The sequence below is a fragment of the Neodiprion virginianus genome, chromosome 3 (assembly GCF_021901495.1).
Source record: "Neodiprion virginianus isolate iyNeoVirg1 chromosome 3, iyNeoVirg1.1, whole genome shotgun sequence".
NCBI classification, from domain to species: Eukaryota; Metazoa; Arthropoda; class Insecta; order Hymenoptera; family Diprionidae; genus Neodiprion; species Neodiprion virginianus.
This window is the reverse complement of record NC_060879.1, coordinates 13,061,438-13,084,120: the sequence shown is the minus strand read 5'-3', so window position 1 is coordinate 13,084,120 and position 22,683 is coordinate 13,061,438. Positions and strand designations below refer to the sequence as shown.

The 22,683-nt window shown below is 37.7% G+C and overlaps 1 protein-coding gene and 1 long non-coding RNA gene across 2 annotated transcripts in view; both read right to left on the bottom strand.

The window, feature by feature from the left end:
- The window catches only part of LOC124300690 (glutamate receptor ionotropic, NMDA 2B), a 1,918,249-nt gene that overhangs the window by 1,662,195 nt on the left and 233,371 nt on the right, over positions 1-22,683 (bottom strand). The window lies entirely within an intron of this gene.
- Positions 20,685-21,810, bottom strand: LOC124300701 (uncharacterized). Its single transcript, XR_006907286.1, has 3 exons — positions 21,751-21,810; positions 21,175-21,180; positions 20,685-20,708 (listed from the first exon to the last, which is right to left on the bottom strand). It is a non-coding gene; the product is annotated as an uncharacterized LOC124300701 (long non-coding RNA).

The following is a 22,683-nucleotide window of genomic DNA, read 5'->3' as shown; positions in this document are numbered from 1 at the left end:
CAAATTCGTATTTCTTCGATTCCTCTATTCTCTTCCTGTGGTGGATCTTGAAAATCAATTTCTTGCAGGTTATTTGGCAGATCAGTACGCAGATGTTCATTTTGAAAATTATCGAGATCTTCGGAGTGCGGGATATCTGATTCGATTAATAATTCACAGATCCCACCTCGTTCAGTTTGATGCTCGGTATTATTAGGAGATTTTTCCAAATCTTCTTCACCTGTATTAAATATTTTAATTTCCATTAGAAATCTTGTAAACTAACTGCGAACGATTTCGAATGATACAATCTTTGCGGTGTTCACTTTAATAATTCTTGTTATTAATTACCTGAAATGCCAGCGACGTTTGTGGAGTTTGCCTCATCACAATCCGTACACGCTTCTCCCAAATTCTCTTCACCTGAGATATATATTTTGATTTTAATTATTTATCTTTCGTACCTTTACTGCGAGTAAAACTAAGAAAATATTTGTAATAGAGAAATTACATCGTTTTTTTTTTATGTAAAACTTGGTATTCAAAAATTTATTTTCAATTTTTTTATAATTTTCGGTGCATAATTTGATTTGTTATATTTAATTGAGAATCAAGTCACTTTTCAAAAAATTTCAAATTCAAATCACGTGACGCGATGTCGAGACCCTACCGCAGTAGTGCCTCTAGCAGTATTGTGACGCCACCCATGCTGGCCCACTCTAATATATATATATATATATCTATATTAGAGTGGGCCAAATAAATCGACAATTTTTTTTTTAAGTTAAAAATGATAATTGTTCATGTTATAGGTGATTGAGTTACACTGATTTTAATATATATGTATAGATATATCTTAACGTGGGTGACGTCACAATGTTATAATTTTCAATCTGTTATATCATTGGCAATTTCGATTCAATCGAAAAAATAAAAAATACGTCCTAAACATTTTTTTTCAATCTACAAGAATAAGAAATAAAAAAAAAAATCATTCGAAACCCTAATTTACTAAATGCACAAATAAAGATTTCATAATAAAAAAAATGTATGGTGAAGGCTAATTACCTGCGATTTCTGTATCATCCTCAGTAGGATCCGTACGCATTCTTTTCAGTACTTCTTCTATATCTTCTTTACATCCTTTTTCGAACGCCCGGTATCTACGCTTACGATTTCGGGTACGTTCTGTCCACGCGATTCCATCGTTACAAATAGGTACGAAAACACTCGACGGACTCTGCGATTATTTAATTATTTGTCAGTTACAGTACGTTGTGTGAAACGTATATTTCTTTTCAAGATGATAAGCGGTCGATAGAACGGGGATATTTACGCCGTGCCCTTTCGAAAGTTCGCAATCAACTATTCTTATCGCCACACTATCTCCGGCTCCTTACCTCTTGCACGCTCGTGCGCACAGCCTCTTGTTCGTTCTCGAATATTCGCGACAGTTGGAATTTTGAAATCGTTAGGCGTAGCTAGGTGTTCGGCGCCCTGGAGCAGAAATGTCGATGCGAGTGTATTAGCGAGTCTTGTTCGCGCCCATTCTATTCTGCGGTGTTAATGCCGATGCCAAATTTCTCTGTATTTATAAAATTATATATCGATATATCACTAAAATAACGTGTGTAAAATAACTTTCCTAAATATTTCACTATTGAAGCATTGAAATTCGCTGCGATAATCGTAAAAAATACGTATTTCTTTACGCAGGACCGAACATAACCTCATACCCACGTGCATAAATAGATACGTGCAGAAATCGTGCAGCCCATCATTGATACAAAAGTAAGTAAAAATATTGCATTTTATATTCTTCATCTATTTAACTTTTATTCAGTCGAAAAGTGTATATTGTATCTCGAAATAAGAGAGACCCGGGGCAAAACTGACCATATCGTTCTATAGGCTTGAAGCTTGGTATGGAAGAAGTTTTAAAAATATCTACACATTCAAAGCTAAACTTCCTTAAAGTGTCAATTTTTCCCTGTTTCCTCCTATATATTTATATGTGAATTAGCGAATATTCGCAGAAAAAATATAGTCGCATTCCATTGTACCTGTCTCCGGGTGTCTACGGAGCCTGGAAAGATTTTTTTTTCTCCGCACCTTGCACTGAGAGAATTTTAACAAATGTATTGATTGAGTTGTCAATATATTTGTTGCACTGTATAATACATCATAATTTTTCATCTTTCAGTGGATATCAATGAGGCTGCAAAAAACAGCTAAAAAAATATTCACTCGTCTCGTTTACCGGAGAAGTTACGCCAAAAGACTTACAAGAAGTGAATTGTGTACCAAGTTCTTAGATCAAATACGACGATGATCTATGTTCGTGTGTTTCCCAGTACCCAAGCCCTCCTTACACGGAAGAAGACAAAAAATTACTACAGGATCTTATAATTCTCCAAGCTAAAGCTCCTGAAGGGACACGCAGGCAAGTTCTAGTATTCGTTGAACTTATTGCATGCTTTTCAAGTGTCATCGGAACTCATAAAATTATTTCGCTTCTCAGAAACCTATGAGGAAGGCATCAAAAGGATAAAGGTACCGAGAAAAAAGCCATATGCGTTCTCGACAGATTCGGAAACACATTCCGAGGAAAAAGCTAAAAAGATTACAGATGTTTTCAAAAAAAATCGTGAGTCAGTTTCCAAAAAAGTCAAGGATATCTTAGCAATCAGCGAGCACTCCGCTTCGTCAGAAAATGAGGATGAAGTGATGAAGGTAAGTATGATTTGTCAGTTGTTTAGTTTTAAGGATATATAGGCCGTACCTTCTCAACCAAAAGTGACTTTTGTCAACAATATTGCATGCTTTATGTTGAGATGAAAATCGAAAAAATTCGATCACAAAAAAGACGATAAGAAAATTATTTTTTAATGATAAATTGCTTAAACAAAACATTATTTCACACATTTTTAGGGAATGTTTTTTTTGTCATGTGAAATGAATTTGTTGATTTTTCTGACTACATATGAATTTTTAAAAAACTTTCTCATTATTTTGTAATTTCGGTTTTCGAAAATTTGTAAAGGTTGTATTTATGAAACTATTCGTTCGATGCCCCGGAAACTTCTTCATTGTAATATACAACGTTTTTACGAAAATCTATCCAAAATTAACGATTTTTCCTCCATTTCTCAAAATTAAAAAATTTCCGAAAACTGAAAAAAATGATAAAATTCTTGGGAAATTCACGTGTATTCAGAGAAATCAATGAATTCATTTCGCATAAAAAAAACACATTCCCTAAAAAGTTGTTAGGCAACGTTTTGTTTAGACAATTTTGTTTAAACAAAATACTGAAGCAGTGATTTGTTTAAACAATTGTGTTTAAACAAGTTTGTTTAAACAATAGTCTGTTTCAACAAAGACGATCACAAAATTAGTTTTGAATAATAATACTCAAAAGTTATCAATAAATATTGATACCTTTTGGGCATTATTATTATTCAAAATTAATTTTCTTATCGTGTTTGTTGTGATTGAATTTTTTCCGATTTTTATCTTAACATAAAGTATTCAATATTGTCGACGAAAATCACTTTTGGTTGAGAAGGTATGGCCTATCCATCCTTAAGCAAATATCAATGCTATATATTCACTTCATGAACTTAATTTTAATAGAAACCTACATCGAGAGTCCTAGCTCAGACGACACATCTGCAGCTATCAATGAAAAAAAAATAATCGAAAAAAAGCAGAAAAATTGCTACGTCGAAGAAAGTACGTGCTCGAAGAAATTCAAATAAACCAAAGTGTTCGAGGTTAACTCGTACTAAGGCTACAAATTTGCCTTCTGTTGAGTACGAAAAATATTCTGAATCTGCAAGAATATCTCCCACATCCAAGGCGCATGATGGTCCTCCAACACATGACGACACATCCAAGCTTATATTGGAGACAATAAAGAGAAAAGGTAGAAATAGGTTTTAGTTTGTGACACAGTTAAATGTATTTTGCAGTTGGTAAATAAAAAGTAATTAATGAATTTCATAGCTGGCTATCCTAACTCTGTGTTAGATGAGCCTGTTTTGCATTTGGAAAAGAGTGCTGAGGTACAAACAAATTTATCTAAAGCACCAGCCGAGTGGCAAGAGACAAAGGACTTTTCTAAAGGTATACAGGTTTCACGTTTTGATCAGTAACTTCTGCTTTGTGGGGGTCATTACTGTTGGAAATTTATTTGATTTTTTTTTTTTCAAAGTAACTCAGATTTTTGGTAAAATTGAAATACATAGATTCGGATAAAAGTAAAATAATTGAGGAAGTGATTACTTGAAAACGAATTAATAAAAAAAAAAAAAAATTATATAGTTTCTGTTACGAATGCGTCGCAGATTCTGCATTAATATATGTGGCGGTGAAGAAATTGGCAATAGGCGTCGGTACCGTCGCAAGCGAATTACAAGCCTTGCGCAATTCTGTTGAAAAGAGCTTGAAAACGAAAGTGGGTCAAATCTCTATCATAACGTTCGTAGAGAAATACAACTTCGAAAAGCTTTCAACTGTGGCTAACCTCGAAGCCTTCGATCAACGGTTGGAAAATGATGAATACACAAACGATTTGGTAAGAATGTCTAATGAAACCATAGTTTAACTGCGCAAATCTGTTTGTTAAAAATGATTTTTATAGAAAATCGCGATGGAATACTTGCTGGGCTCGGATCTTCAACGAACGATCAAAGCGATAATTAAAAAGCTTTTTCAACGAGTCTTCACTATGCAGTGTACAGCTTTCAGAAAGTCCAAAGATAAATTTCTGCTCAAAGGCACCCGGTTCTACGACTTACTTTTCGGTATGGGTGCATATTTTTATTCTCCCTAAATATCTGTTACCTGAAATAACACGTAACTTTCTAATAATTTTAGACTTCGTAACTCGATTCCATAAGGGATCAACTGGTGGGGTTGTAACTGAGAAGGAGTTTTATCAAACTTTATCATCCTGTCTAAGCAATGCTAAAGATTGGGAGGGCCATACAAGATATCGCCTAGTACCACCGATAGCTGTAGCTCCAGATGTAGGTCGAAATGCAGTTTCGGCTATAGTTCTTCCCGAGAACGAAAGTAGCTAAGCGTATGTCTAAGTCAAAAGTCTTCGAGTAAGTATACACTCCGAAGAATATTATAAATTAATCATATTAAATACTAACATCAAAGTTCCTAAATAATGAAATACCGTATTGTGCCGATTATAAATCGACATGCAAATATTTTTTCGTTGATTAGTTAAGGCCAACATGGGGTTGAAAAACGTAATGAACATTTTTGGGTTCTTACAAAGCAATTTTTATCTCTAAAAAATTCCCTCGAATTGGTTAATTTTATTTAAATGCTTAAAAAAAATATATACATATTGTTACAAAGGGTGAAATCACCCGTTTTGTCTCCTTTTAAATGATCTAGTAGTCATCATAGATAAAAGACGTTTATAAACCTCTTATGTCTTTAAAAAGAATAAGGTTGCTGCGTCAACCGACATTATTGTAAAAAACAGTCAGTCTCTAGACTTTAAAAAGAGAGCTTGTGTCCAAATACATCTATTTTCTTTCTAAAATATTCCTTGTTCGTGAGACTTCTTTGGCTCGGCGTTCGCTTAAATCGCACAGAGAACTCTTTGATTCTCTTAGATCTTTCTTAATTTCCCCCGTTGTTACATTGGTGTCAGAAGCGGGATCTCTTCTGTGCCATTTGAGTGGATTTTGAGTGTAAAGAAGTATACAAAACAATTATGCAACGAACTCCTACGTCGAGAGCATCACGCGCGGAGCGACGAGCTGCCGGACGCGTTTCATCGTGCCAGCGTTCTCCTGAACCAGCGTTTCCTCCCATTTCTCGTCGTTCGGAAGCTGAGGTTCAGCCCCAGCCCCAACTAGCTCTCTTGGCAGAGCTCATCCAGGGAAACCAAGATTTGCTGATGCGTCAGATTCAGCAGCAACAACAACATCAACAACAGCAACAACAACATCAACAACTGCTACAACAGCAGCAACAAGAACAGCAGAATCTTCTGCACGAACTCCTCTCGCAACAGCGTCAACAACAAGAAATCGTGTCCCAGGCGTTGATCGGGATCCTGCAAGGTGTGCAGAAGCTTCAGGAGCGGCCGCAGGAATTCCCGATACGCCCAGTCCCATCTCCAGGTAGAAGGACTTCTCTTCCTTCAGTCCCGGTCCCAGCAAGGAGGACCTCCATTCATTCAATTCCGGATCAATCAAGGTCTGACGCTATTTATGGGGGAGGCGAAATTCCCCCTGTTGCTAAAAATTTTCCACCTGTTCATGTCTCGCGACAAGCTCAGGTTAGCTCTTTTCCGCGATGCCACGATGTTCCGTCACGTGATATTTCGGAAGTAGTTGAGCCTCCTGTCGCGTCGTCTCATTCTAGCGTAGATATTCAGTCAGAGTTCCTAGCCTTTTTAAAATCACGCGGAACTGTCAATGTTCTCCCTCCGCAGACTCAGAGCTCGTTCGGACTCAATCAGGTCTCTGTACCTCCCGCGAGTATTGTAGAGTTGCCCTCGAAACAATCGAATTTGAAGCCCGGTTCGTATGACGGTTCGTCTGCTTGGAGTCTATACGAACGTCAGTTTAACATGATTAGTAAGGTTAATGGTTGGAATCCGTCCCAGAAAGCAGCTAATTTGACAGCGTCTTTGTCTGGTCCGGCTTTGGTAGTTCTTGGATCGCTTTCAGATTCGGATTCTGAAAATTTCGACAGCATTTGTGCGGCTCTTAAACTCCGGTTTGGCGAAGAACATCTTTCCAAACTTTATTTTACTCAGTTTGAAAATAGACGTCAAGGGCCCAAGGAAGATTTAGCCTCTCTCAGAAATGACATCGAACGTCTCGCTCGACATTCCCTTACTGATTGTGCAGAAAAAGCTAGAGATCAGATAGCTCGGGCGAAATTCATTAATGCAATTCGGAATCCGGAGCTTCGGTATCATCTGAGGCTCGCAGCTCCAACTTCTCTACATGAAGCAATTATTAAAGGCTTAGAATTAGAAGCCATAAACGAGGCGGATTTAGGTTCGCGTCAACTTCATCGATTGAGCCAAGCTGAACCTTCAGAAAATTCTTCGTCCCGTCCTTCAGTCAATCAGCCTAGCTCAGATTCTCTTCCAGGAAGGAAAAATAGTGGTTTCTCTCGTTACAATAGATCAAACTCCAATCGGCCTGTCTCAGAGTGCCATTTTTGCGGCGTAAGAGGACATATCGCGAAGAATTGTTTTAAACTCGACCGTCAGTTGAAGACTGCGGAAGATTCGTGGCGCAAAAATGTCTCCAAGGGGGCTCCCTCTAATCCGGTTTGGGCAGCGCAACCTTCTGTTCCTCAGAATTCGGGAAACTAGCTACCGATGTTTCGAAAGGGCGGATATCATCGGTTTCTTCCAAGTTCCTTAGCCCTATTGCTTCACAGTTCGTGGTTAGAGGCCTGCGTCGTACCGGCCTATATGCTAAAGGTTCCGTTAACGGACTAAGTTGTTTGTGGGTAATAGATACTGGAGCCGAAATTTCCGTTGTTCGTCCTGATATGATTTCGTTTCTTGCTTCAATTAATCCTTCTGTGTCCATTCGCACTGCTACCGGAGCAACTACCCCTGTTGTAGGTAAGATGGTCGTGCAGGTAACAGTAGCGGATTGTGTTCAATCCCCACATGAAGTTCTAGTAGCTGATATAGAAGATGAAGGCATTTTAGGCGTAGATTTTCTTTCTGCTCACAACTGCATCATTTCTACCGGGGATTCGACTCTCTGTTCTGGTTACCGTAAAATCAACCTCGAAACGTCTAGGTTTATTAACTCCTCTGAACAGAAAGAAACCCTCTCGTCTTTGCGCGTTTTAGAACATGTTTCAGACTCCTTGGTCGTTCCTTCTTATCTCACAGAACTCTTTACTAGGTCTTCTAAAGATTTAGATATCGCTCAGACTAACAGTCTCGTTTGCCTTTTTAACGATTTTAAAGAGACTTTTGCTAAAGACTCTGCCGACATCGGGAGATGTACCATAGCTAAGCATTTGATAGATGTAGGGAATAACGCTCCGATTAAACAGGCAGCTAGACGGCTTCCTTTAAATGGTCTCAGGGAAGTTGAAAAATTAGTAGAGGATATGAGAACAGCAGATGTTATTGAGCCGTCTTCTAGTCCGTGGGCTTCTCCCATTGTCTTGGTCAATAAAAAAGATGGTTCCAAGAGGTTTTGTATAGATTATAGGAAGATGAACGAGATCACCAAGAAAGATGCATATCCACTTCCTCAGATAGGAGTTACCCTTGATTTAGATTCTGGTGCCCGTTGGTTCTCTACGATTGATTTACAGAGTGGTTATTGGCAAGTCGAAATGACTCCGTTAGATAAAGCGAAAACAGCTTTTGTCACAGGGTTAGGTGGACTTTGGCAATTTAAAGTTATGCCTTTTGGCCTTTGTAATGCACCAGCTACCTTCGAAAGAGCGATGGAATTCGCCCTTCAAGGTCTGACTGGCAAGATTTCTTTAGTTTATCTCGATGACATCATTGTGTTTGGTAAGACTTTTGATGAGGAATTGGAAAATCTTGAGCAGGTTTTTAGTCGCTTATTCCAAGCTGGTCTAAAAATGAGTCCCAAAAAATGTCATTTTTTCAAAAGAGGAAGTAACTTTTCTCGGACACGTCGTTTCAGCGGAAGGTGTTAAGACAGATCCTTCTAAAATAGAAAAGGTCTTGAATTGGCCTCGTCCCGATTCAAAAGCAAAGGTTCAAAGTTTCTTAGGACTTTGTACTTATTACAGACGTTTCGTTAAGGGCTTTGCTTCTATAGCGAGACCCCTCCATACTCTTACAGGAATTAAAGTTGTTTTTGATTGGACTTCCGAATGCGAAGGAGCCTTTGTTCTCCTTAAAAAATTATTAACTTCGTCACCGATATAAGCTTATCCCATCACCGATTCTCAATTCATCGTAGATTCTGACGCTTCTCTCTGTGGTATAGGTGGAGTTTTGTCTCAAATTCAGGATAACCAAGAGCGCGTTATTAGTTATTTCAGTCGGGTCTTGTCTAAACCAGAACGCAATTATTGTGTTACCCGTAGGGAATTATTAGCGATGGTAAAATCCATTTGCCATTTCCATCATTATCTTTATGGAAGGAATTTTTTGATTCGGACAGACAATGCTTCCTTAACTTGGCTTCTTTCGTTCAAATCACCTGAAGGCCAAGTAGCTCGATGGTTGGAGAGGTTAGGTCAATATGACTTCGAAATTAAACACCGTCCCGGAGTTCTGCATGGTAATGCTGATGCACTTTCTCGTCGTCCGTGCGGGGACGATTGCAAACAGTGCTCTCGTTTAAATAAACAGCTAGATCCTTCGCTTAACGTTCGTCAAATTTCTCTCATTGATAATAAAGAAGACTGGATCATCGCCCAGGGGAAAGATTCAGATCTCCTCCTAGTTCGGAATTGGAAATCCACAGGAGTCAGGCCTCAGTGGGAAGAAATATCTTCTATGAGTCAGTCTTTGAAAATTTACTGGGCGCAGTGGGACTCCTTGTTCCTTCTCGATCAATTGCTTTATAGGAAATGGGAATCACCTGACCCCAGGTTGGTACGTTGGCAGCTTCTGGTTTCTAGAGAAAAGATAGCCGAGATTTTGTCAAGCTTTCATGATTCCTCTGTCGGTGGCCATTTCGCTTCTAATAAGACTTTGGGTAGGATCAGAGAAAGGTATTTTTGGGCTCACTGCCGAGCTGACGTTGAAAATTGGTGCAGAACTTGCACGGTTTGTTTAGCCAAGAAGGGACCTCGTGAAAAAGGGAAGAGCTCTCTTCAAATATATAACGTAGGAGCTCCATTTGAAAGAGTCGTAATGGATATCCTAGGCCCTCTTCCTCTTTCTAGGTCAGGAAATCGGTATGCCCTGGTGATAGCAGATTATTTTACAAAGTGGTTAGAAGTAGTCCCAATTCCGAATCAAGAAGCTAGCACCGTTGCTCGAGCTTTCGTTCGAGAATTCGTCTGTCGTTACGGAGCTCCTCTTGAATTACACACAGATCAGGGTCGAAATTTTGAGTCAAATTTGATGAAGGAGTTCCTTCAAATTTTAGGGATTAGAAAAACTCGTACCACCGCTTTGCATCCGCAGTCTAATGGAATGGTAGAAAGATTGAATAGGACGCTTCTTCGTTATCTTTCTTCTTTCGTTGATCAGGATCAGAAAGATTGGGATGAGTGGATTCCCTTATTTCTTTTATCGTATCGCTCTGCAATTCACGACACTACCGGTTTTTCTCCAGCTATGATGTTGACAGGTCGGGATCTTCGACTTCCGTCAGATTTAGAAAAGGGTGTCAATCCTTCCGTGGCTTCGTCCCAGGTGTATTTTAATTCCGTTTTCCGTCAAAAATTGGACGAGGTTCATGAATTCGCTAGGGAAAGAATTCGTATGGTCTCCGATAAGACTAAGGATCGTTATGATATTAGAGCTAGAAATTTAAAATTTGAGAAGGGAGATTCCGTTTGGTTATTTCAACCTCGTCGGCAACAAGGGCGTTGTCCCAAACTCCAAAGTAATTGGGAAGGTCCTTATTTTATTGTTGACCGGATTAACGACGTTGTTTTTAGAATTAGACGTTCCCCTCGTTCGAAATCTAAAGTCGTTCATCTGGATCGCTTAGCTCCTTATCAGTCAAGAGCATCGTTTCAGTAGCTCTCTGAAGGTTAGAAAGTTCGTTGACAGGTTAAGGTTAGTTCGATGTTGTTCGATTCGAGAAATTTTGATCCATCGATTTCTTTGATTTGAAGAGTGTTTCGGTTCTGCGCTTGAATGAAGTAGCGAGCGTTTGGTCGATCCTCTCTTATTTTTCTAACCCATATGTCAGTTTCTTTGAGTTTTTATAGATTTTTCCTGACGAATCTGCCGTCTTTGGCTGTTCCCGATGTTACCTCCAGCTGTACTGTTTGTCCGGTCTTAGCCTGGGTTCTCCGGATATTCAGATAAGATCGTTCCTTTTCTTTTGAATACATATTCAATTTATTTTATTCGTGTATTCTCCCAAATTCACTTAGTGAATTTGAATTGTTTTACCACCACTCACATTTGTCCTCCAAACTCTAGGGTGTGCTGTTTTTGAAGAAGTCTTGGATTCAGTCACCCATTCCTTTTTCCTGTTTCCTGTGCCGGTTCTCAGAGGGAATCAGCCTTTACGTTGTCTAGGACTCAGAGTTTTCCCAGTTATGGTTTCCCGCCTCGTCGTACTCATCTGTGTTTGATTCACCGGACTATTTTCCCTGAAGAGGAATGAATTTTCTTTTCGACGACGATCCGGATGATTTTGATGTCTTCAAATTCATGAAGATACATAACACTAGACAACACTTACCTTTATAAAACAAGGCACACAAATTTTGAAATTCAATTGAACGCTCAACTATCTGCTCAAGGTTTTCTGTGGTTTACCTTGAGACTGTGGGCAAATGCCAGATAGTAAAAAGGGAGTCTTTTAATTTTTAGAGCCATAGCTCCAACTCACCTTCGAGCACTGACTGCTAGATCACTTTTTTTGTAATTGTTTATCTTTTCCGAGTCGGGTCGACTCTTTTCCTCGAGGGGGAGTAATGTTACAAAGGGTGAAATCACCCGTTTTGTCTCCTTTTAAATGATCTAGTAGTCATCATAGATAAAAGACGTTTATAAACCTCTTATGTCTTTAAAAAGAATAAGGTTGCTGCGTCAACCGACATTATTGTAAAAAACAGTCAGTCTCTAGACTTTAAAAAGAGAGCTTGTGTCCAAATACATCTATTTTCTTTCTAAAATATTCCTTGTTCGTGAGACTTCTTTGGCTCGGCGTTCGCTTAAATCGCACAGAGAACTCTTTGATTCTCTTAGATCTTTCTTAATTTCCCCCGTTGTTACAATATATCCAAAAAATGTATGCGTAAAAAAATTCATAGAAAAATGAGTTACTCGGAATAAATAATGAAAATACGTTTTATTTTTTTGTCAAATAATTTGAGAAAATGCCTCGATAACTGCTATTAACTTTAATGGCATTCTTACTAGCTTACCGACACTTTCTCAGTTTGTAAGATTCTCAAGTTCGCATATGTGATTCAAATTGAACCGCCAGATGAAGCGTATTTTGTTAATCTGACTTTACAGTGGCCATGTATGCATAACGTTTACATTGATCGATAATACTTTACAGTATGAAATATCACGAGCATGAAATTAATATTTTTTGGAGAATTTCTTTAGACATAATTATTACTACATGATGGTGGAACGGACTTGAAAACGAATCAGAATGATATAGCTTCTGTCTAACATATTCCGAAATTTAGCAATTGTTTTGGTGTCTAACTTATTGAATATGATTGACATTCGGTACACTACGGTATTTCTACGTAAAAAGTGTCTTGTATATTTTATATCTACTACCAAGATAAATATAAATCATCCAGAATTTATGTTAGTGCATACAAAAGTACAAGCGTGATAAAATAACAAACTATTAGTATAAAACTGCATTGTATAGACACTATGTGAAGAAATGATCCAAATATTATATTTGATAAAGAAATAGTGTACTACTTCATGACAAATTATAGTATTACTACATGCAATATTATTGTACTAGTTGATGGAAAACGTGTACCTTATATCATTTAAGTTTTTTTTTTTTTTTTTTTATAAAAGTGCAGACACCATAAAACTTTAAAACTAAGTATTATGGTATACACTGTGACGTGGTATTTCATACCCCGTCACATGGTTTAATTATCGCACTTCCCTACGTACGGAATATCGCTAAAAATAACGAAAGCACGTCTGAGGCCAATACTCCAAAACGAATGACTAGTTATCTTTAAGTGAAATTCTCTTTATTAAGCTAATTCTATTCTATTTTCTAATTTTGTAACGCTCTACGAGAACCATCTACGAGACTTCCGCTTCAAGATACCAGGACACTGCCTGACAGGGGTCACGTACCAGCTCAACACCGACCACCACCGACTACAGACGAACGAATACCGCTGAAACCACTCCCGATGGATGTCTATCTAAGTTGTGAACAGGGTCGTGCATGATGCACAAACAGCACCTCCAACTATTTAAGACTTATCGGCCAGGAGCCGAACCACGAATCAACGCTTCTACCGCTCGGATGTATCACCAGACGGCGTACAGGGCTGTGCGTCAAAAACACAACAAAGCCTCCCGTCGACGATACTTATCAGCCTGGAGCTGAACCGACCACGACATCTACTAAGTCGTTGTCTATCAAATAGAGGACGGTTTTCTCTTAATGAACCGTCCTATCGAATGGCTGTGGCGTGGAATAGGCTAGACTATGCTGACCACGTGGATCTGGTGGATATAGTGTGGGTATCCGGGTCGAGGGCCATCCCCACCAGATCGTTCCGGCATGAGGGCTCCGATGAGCGAGGGCCGGGATGTAGCGCCAACGAAATAGCTGCAACGGCGAGTACCGGTAAAGCAAGGAGTGAAGTACAATCAGTCGCAAGTCCAAGAGATCGGTAACGCAATATTATCGCACACCTCAATATCGCAACACATGAGCGGTACGACCTCCCCTCTCACCAACGATACAGCACAGCTGAGGGAAAACATCTCCGACCACCTTCCGACGTCCCGATACCTGTCAGCGAAGAAGAAGAAAACAAGCGGCGAGGGATTGTCGCCGCTCACCTGTAGACCAGACCTACGCGACCTGCTGGCCCAATTAGAATAACGCAAATTTGAGGAAGAATCACGTGACAGCAGCACGACGAAAATCAGGGTCACCGCTCGTCTCGACACTCTACCTTCAGTTTTCAATAGTAACAGACGTGTTCTTGCTATCGCTATCAAAGTTTTTCGTACCGCTATCGTATCGCATTCTCTAGTACATGTTGTATCTTCTTTTCACGTAAGTGAGGTTCCTTTTCTATTTTGTGAAGCCACGAAATTACTTGCAATATATCGTATCTTTATCTCTCTCTCTCTCTCTCTATCTTGCAGTTGGTTGAGAACCTCTTGAGCCACCTGGGCTTGTACCTTATTCTCTACTATTTCTTATCTTGTCCCTTTCTATTTCTTATTGCAAGTAACTTCGCGACTGGTTGACTCTTACTTACGCATTGTTAGTGACTATTGCTTTATTTTATTATCTCTCTCTTCTAGAATACCTAAATATCTAATATCGCCGTATAGCAGCGTGTTCTGTTAAATTGTCAATTCTTATCTTAGCTATTGAGCATTACTATTTCGTTATACTTCTTCTGATTAATTCATAACTGTTTCTTTACCTATTATCTTTGATTAATTTATCTTAGTGAGTGTACCGCGGGAGCGATCTTACATCGCCGCGCGGTCCCGTTCGTCGTTCTTTTGACTTTGGAGTATTTCGCCGTATCGAATAACATCTTTTTCATTATTTTCTTCGCTAATACCGCTGATCGTAGTTGTCCGTAGACTCTTTGGTTTGTTGTATGTTGCGTATTAATTCTCTTGAGTATTATTTGTCTTAATCCCGAAATTATCTTTTACCGTGCCGAATATTATCTTTCTTTCGTCTCACACTTACCGCAAACTAGAGACTACGTATTATCTGTTAGTTTCTATATTTTATAATAATTCTCTACTTTACCTGTTTCCTTGAATTTACCTCGTAATTAATAATTCCCTGCCTCTGTTATATCTCTGATAATTCTGGTAATGTGATAACTATTACAATTTTTGTATTTCGCATGTTTCTTATAATCGCTTCTCATATTTTATGGTTTACTTGATCAATGCTTAATTTAAGTACCGTATATCTTTTTCTGTTCTGCCTATTCATTATCAAACCGTGTTAATTATTACCTCGAATCATAGTATCGCGAGCCTACGCATATCTCTCGTTTATTCTGAAACGTTCTATTATTTATTAAACTTCTCGCTTAACTTTTCTCTGGCTGCAAATTAAGTATCGCATCTATCTTAATTGTATCTCAATCTCTCCAGTTGTTTGCTTGTTATTAAAATTTATCGCTTCTTAACCAATATATTCGATACTATTTCTGCTTCACCTGTTTTTTATTTTATCTATTGGATTCAACCCCTTCCCTCTACCATTATCTTGTCTATACTGGGCAAGCTGTGCAAAACCGTCGTAGAACCTGATCTTGTCTTTATCTATATCTTTTTTTTCTAATTATCTATTTTCTGACGCATGTGCGTCTGGCGCCCAACAACCATATGTTTCTCTTTTATTATCTCTCAACATCTAATTATTCAGGTTAGTAACTGCGCCGTAGGGTAAGCAATCTCATTTTTTATAACCCTCAAAAAAAAAATTGGTTACAACACATGTATAGTATAACATATCATGTATACCACTGTAGTGAAAAACTATGCATTCATGTTTACATCGTACGTAATAAAACATTGAATGAATATTACTGTTCGTATTTATTTGTTATTCGATTGGAGGTCGAGTTTTATGGCGCAAAATTAGGATTAAAATTTGCTTGTAGTTTGGTCCAAGCCTGGTATGCAATACTGGCCCAAGAATAAAACCTTATATTGGCCCAAGCCTGAAATCCAGTATCGGCCCAATATCGATTTATCCCGCTTTTTTCATTTGGCTCCATATGCGCTGTAGAACTTGGGCCTATATTGGTAGCCCAAATTGGCCCCGTATAAGCGGTAAAACTTGGGCCTATATTGGTAGCCCAAATTGGCCCCATATGCGCCGTAAAACTTGGGCCAATTTGGGCTAGCAATATAGGCCTAAGTTTTACCGCGCAAATTATATTTAATATGCGTATTTGTCACTCATGATATGTTTTCTTTTCCACAGCTGTCGCAACTTTGCCGATCCGTTGGCGCACGCTCACTTAAGTAGTCGTAGGTCCCACTCTGATAAGCGGCGCGCGAGGGGTGGGGAGCCGCGGCAACACGCGCTAGCGCCGCCGATAACGTCGTACGCCGCAAGTCGGATGCTGCTGTTCTGATTTACCAGTACGCGGGGGTGGCTTACAACCTCCCGCCGTGCGCCGTCCTCTGTGTACACGCGGCGTCGGTCGTGTTTTTCAAATAATTTTACTTTTGATCGCCGCCTTCATCGTGTCGCTCGTTAGCTATTCGGCTTCGGGCGGCACAATGCCTTCCCGGACACGAAAGGGATGACCCAACAAAACTCGGAAGTAAATTCCGCAAAGGGGTCTAGCGTCCCCAGAGTGACCCGAAAGTCTCTCTGATCGTCGGCTAACACGGCGACTGATCCACCTTGCGGTGCCCGTGCACGTCGAGTTCATATGACCACGATGAAGGCGGCAAAACTATCAACTTACAAGTATTCGAATTTTCCTGTAGACAAAGCCTCCGTGATTGCGGCGGATCCCGGGAGACTCCCTCTCCGCGCATTCTCTTTACGCGTTGTTCACATCACTAAACTGAAATACTTTCCCGGGAAGAATTAACCGTGGCGTGAAATGTAAATCAAAAATGCTAGAAACGAAAAATACCATATTCGCACAATGGCGGACGTTGTTTATTTTTATTTATTTATTTCTTTTTTGCGAATATTTTTTTTTCTATTATTATATATATTTTATTATTTTTTTATTATTTATTATTTCTGAATTTATAACTTACATGTATCATGTCTATTGTTTTATGCAACTTAATTTTAAAGTTTATGTACATCTGTTACAGCTTGCCTGATGAAGTTGGAAAATAAATAAACCAACGAAACGTTGCAAATTTTGATAAGTTGAATCTTATCAATTCTGTCCAAGTTCCCAAGAAAATTTAGTATTTATTATATATATATTTTATTCTTTTATTTTTCCAGTTTACAACACCGAGTAAGAAGATGTTTATCTGATTATTGAGGGATAACACCACTCTAACGGCCAAAAAAACGGCTCAACTCTGACGATTTATTTTGGGAATACGAAAAAAGGAATAAGATTTCTTTTCGATGAGTATATTTAACACGTATTGAAGTATGAAGAAAATAATTCGTCATTTTTATCCCAAATGGCGACGTTACAGCCAATCTTTAAAATCGTCTTTTTTTTTAAAACTCCTTCACAGGAGAGTGGATTTCTCGTAAAGTATAAGACCTGACACAAAAGATCAAAAAATTGTATAATCTATATACTTTTGCCTATTGAAGTAGGTAGGGTTTTTTTCTTCAATCAAATGTAGAAATTGCGGACTTTTGAAAGAATGAGTTGGTTTTTGGCCAAAAAATAGGCAGTAAATTATTATTGAAAGAAAATGCACTTCCAAAGACAATGTAATTGTGAAGCTACTGTCAAAATTACAAATCGATCTATGCAACGGTGTTCAAGTAATATATCCTTCAGTATGAAAAAAGTGGTTTCGAGAAAAATGCGTTTAAAGTTCTACAGACACTTAGCGCGTGCTCCAAGGCACTGTGGCAAAATCGAGAATTGAACCTTCCGAAAATTTTTTTGCACTATAGAATCGACTGAACATTTTTTTTTATGACCCTAAAATATTGTTTAAGGAAAAAAAATATCAATTTTCCCAAAATCCTAGAATGGTGTTACCCCTTAAATAAATTTTCCTAGCTTTGTTTAAATCTTGCAGCGCATTCTAAGTATTCTGTTGACAGGTGAATATTTGATGAAAGAGTTGGGTGTGAATATGGAATGGTTACAAAGCGAAGTATATACTGAAGACGATTTATCTTGACCTTGGAGATTTGTTGATTAATGTTATCCTTGGATATGAAGGTCACAACTCAAAACACTTTTTTATCGTGTTAACGTTTCGGCCCTGGTGGGGGCCCTCCTCAGCACATTTTATTTAAATATCTGTCACGAACAAAAATAAAATAATGTACAACTAGGTTTTAACAAAATTAGACATAGTGGTATAGATAATATGCAAGGATGTTTAAGCAAGTATAAAAGAGGAATTACCTCGTATGAGATGACACTTCCAATTACATAGAATGCGTGTTGGTAATTGATGAATAAATAGAAACAATAAAAAACAATAAAAACAAAAACTGAAACACACTGCGTTCGCGACACGTAATTCCCACGAATTCATATTTGTTGTTGGTTTGGTAAAATGAAATAAAACACATCGCCGTTATAGGTTGAGTCCAGAGCACATAAGCACAAGTGGAACGTCCAGTGTGTAGTGGGGGGAGGTCGATCTCGATAGTTATCAGAGCAACGCAGAGTCAACGGGTTAAAAGGAAACCAACATTTTTGTTAAGGAGGTAAAATCGAGAGCAAGCTCAGTCGGTAATGGACAATTACAATGGTCGTATCACAGAGGTGTAAATATTACTTAGATGTTCTATGTCTTGTTTACGGTTGACAGAATTGGGATGTGCAACAATATTGCACATTTCTAACAGTAGCCTATTATAATACAACGGTTCGACGTCAATAATGCTGGCTTGAGAATAATTAAAAGAGTGGTCGAAATCGATGGCATGTCTCGTCAATGCAGTATAATTATCCTCCTGTTCATGGATATTGCGTTTATGCTCGGTTATCCTGGTGTGTAGTTGCCTACTAGTTTGGCCTATGTAAGACATGTTGCAGTGGTTGCAAGGTATTTTGTAAACTACACCAGAGCGCATACCCAGGGGTAAGGGGTCTTTACCCGAATCAAACATCGAGGATAGATCATGTGCACATTTACCCACAAATTGAATTTTGTACTTAGAGAATGTTCTGTTGAGTGACTCAAACAACCCCGCGAAGTATATACTCACTATCAGTCGAAACTCACATGCATTTCAGAAGGGATTATTCATGTAGGTTATTCAGTAAAATGGGCAGCACAGAATATTTTTTCATTTCACGTCTAAGGGAAAGACGTTCACAGAAAACAGTTTACATCATTAAAAGTATCAATTTGATCTAAAGAAAGGTGAATCATGTTTACTTAAATATATTACTCCTTGTTTTAAAGATATGATACACTATACAACTTTCCGCCAGTAACTAGTGCAAGACATCCATTAATAGGTTTATTTATTCTTTCTAATCGGAATCAGAATAGATATTACCTACTAATAAATTAAATGTGATTTTTGAAAAGTTAAGTTCATCGCGTTTGGAATGATCACAATTATCGTCGAGAATGCATCTGATTGTCAAGGGAAATTATATCAGCGAATTGCAGTTTTACTACTGACCAATCAAATCTACTTGAAAAGTTCAGTAGCAGGTTTCTTGATCTCGCAGGTCTTTCTATATTGTGCGCAACATATAATAGTATGAAAAATATTGGGATAAAGAGCGGTGAAAATAAAATATGCGGCAGGGAGGTGACAAAAATCGGTGGCATACGTTGTTTTTTGTTACTCCAGGACTATATCCCAACTGGCACATAGAGAAAAATGGCATATTTGTCTGATTGCCGTGAAATCTACAGCATTTTGCTACAAACCATATATAGTAACTAAACAACTACATTCTCTTTTTATTTTTATGCAATAATTGGAAAATCAATATTGACATGGGAAGTACTTTTCAAAACGGAGAAACGTTCAAAAATCATGATTATTCAGAATGTAATTTTATACTCTTTTGATTTTTAAATATACTGTTCAATGCCACAAGTATTTGAGATTACGTTGCTGTTACGTACTAACTTAAATTTTTTTTACATATCCTTTGACGTAGATCAGCATTGTACTGCGAAATCTTCATGTTATAATGTTTAACTTTGGAGAAGATTCAGTAAGGAAATCACACCTTGGACACTAAAATTCCTTTACTAGTGGAAAAAGCAATTCTACGATTAACATCTACATTTTTCGTATGATCTACTTCTTTTCAACTTCACAAGTGCAAAAATCTGCGACATAGAAAATTGTTAGAAAAAACCAATGGGATGTAACATAACTCCTTCATCAAATATTCACTCTAATGCAATCTGATGAAACTCAACCAAATAATACACTGAATTAGTAACAGCGGGGTAAACAAATATAACATTTTTTAGTAGTATCAATGGAGACACACCAGGAAATTTATGTTACTTATTCTGAGACGTATTCTACAGTGACGTATACAAACCGGTATTTATGTCTAGCCTAACAGGACTCTAGCCGAGAGCAGCACATACTTCAGGGAGATTTCCTTTTTTTCGTTACATTTATCACTTTTTTCTCATTTTCTGGTGCAGAAACTATGTAACGAATCAATGCGAAATTCGGCATTTGGATTTACTTTTCTCTTATCTATTCGCACGAAATTAAAAATCATTTACTCTTAAAAATATAGCTCCCACCCCCCTTGACGCGCGATGATCCCCAGTTGATGCTGTGCACAATTAAGTCTTCCCATTAATCCAGCATGAAAAATCTAAGAACATTAACCTTTACACACATAAAGCTATGGTTTGACCGACCAAAAAAAAAAAAAAATAAGTTGAGGATCCGTGATGTTTTGAACTCAAATTATCAATTAATCCAAAAAAATAGATCAATATTTTTGTTATAAACAAAATATGTTCGACATGTTACTTTTTTTCATCAAACGATAAGGGGCCATCCATAAATTACGTCAGACGAATTTTAGAACTTTTAAACCGCTTCCTGTCCTTGTCACAGGTTGTCACATTTTTAGAACCCCCTCCCTCCTGATGTGACGTCATAAATTTTTCCAAACTTATGCATGTATTTAAAAATAATCAAAAGAAAACAGTTATTTTAATTTTTTTCTTATTTTTATTAAATAATCTTTAATAAAATCAACATAGAGTCAAATATTTATGATAACAGAAAAAAAACGACTAGTTAGGAAAAAAAAAGCGACTAATTATGTTGATTAAAGATAAAAAAACTTAATCATCTTGTGTCCATGGACTTTGAACTCACTCCTTTATATTACACGGAAAAAAAAATTCAGCTCGTGGAACTAAATATTAGATAGTTACTTGTAAACAGTTCGTCGAACTAAACGTTCTGTTATTGGAAGAGCACTGCATGGTTCGTATAACTGACTGTTAGTCAGCTGTCATAGCTGTACGTTGTTCAGCTCTCTCAGCTAAACAGCTTCGTTCGAAGAGCTAGACCAGAATTTTTCGGCTCCGCTCACAGCGCTTATTATTAAATAGTACAATTATATTGCTATTAGTATTATTTTTCATCATTATTATCATTATTTATTCAGTGTCATTTACATATTTGAATGGACTATTTAAACAATTATCTATCAACTGTATTTAAATCATACTCATGAAATTTGAAGGTTATGAAATATGTCAACGCACCAGAGCACAGCGCAACTTACAGCTCTTAGAGCAAAACCATTCAGCTGTGAGAGCTGAACAACTTGCAGCTATCAGAGCTGACTAATATATAGTTGCTGTAACTACAAGATAGACCGTAGAGTGCGTATAGTTACTGGAGCTGTAGAATACAGCTCGCCGAACAGAATTTTTTTTTCCGTGTAGCTATTACTGGTAAGTCAGGCACTTCATTTTCGTTCTGAATTTGAACGTCAGGAACATCCTGAGTGTCGACATCGTTTTCTTCCATCCATAAAGCATCATCATCATTCATTGAACAAAGAATTTCTCGGGCACGTCTAGCCGCAATTCTTTGAGGACGAATTTTTGCGACAGGTAATATCTCTTGTGAATTTGAGTCTCTCACTTGCATTAAAACGCCGCCTTAGAAGTTAAATGTTGTTGCGTGAGATTAAATCTCATAGCGAGAGTGCTAAATTATTAATAAAAATCTCGATCAAGTGCGAAAGTTTTAAAAATTTTTTATTCACATATAAATTTCGTGTTTTAGTATTTTAAATTCTAACATGTGACGTCACAAAGCTTTTGACCCCCCCTGGTCTTTGTCACACTATGTCACATTATGGTGATACCCTCCCCCCCATCGACGTGTGACGTAATTTATGGATGGCCCCTAACTACATGTGTGTGAAGTGAAATTTTCTTTGGATTTTGTTGCGAGATTAGTGGGGAGACTCAAATTGTGCTTAGCCTCCACTGGGGATCATCTCGCGGCAGGGATGGTGGAAGATATTTTTTGAGGAAATGATTTTGAATTCGTTTGTGAATAGATAAGAGATAAGTGAATCCACATGCCAAATTTCGCATTGATCCATTGTATAGTTTTTTCAGCAGAAACTTTTCAAAAAAGCGGTATTTTTAGCGAAAAAAAGAAATCCCCCCCTTAAAGACGGCGTGGCGTCGGACACATGTTTTTCCCCCTTAATTATTTTCGTATTTTTAGTAACATAGTGATTCCTCGTTTTTATTATTTCTTCCGTAAGTTTTTCTTGAATTATAAAAGCAAGTACCTATTTCGATTTTTTCAAAATTTTCTGTCACTCCGTTCCTGAGTTCTGATCAGTAGGAATTTGGATATTTGCGAAATTGACGAATTTTCGATCAATGTTGCATTGCAACTGAAAATTCCTTTCAATAAAATCAAGGTAGCCAATGAGTTCGTCGTGAATCGAACTTAGCAGAAAAAGTAATACCGAAAATTGATTTGAATAAGGAAAAGTCAAATTATATCGACTAAGTCATTTTTTAAAATATTGACAATTTTTCTTCAATTTCACACATTTCTTCAAATTTAATGATATATGATTTCAACCAGAAAAATTCGACCTCCATTTATTACCCGAAAATATATTTTTGCAACTCAAATGTAAAACACGCTATTTCTCAACGAATGACGTGGCGTT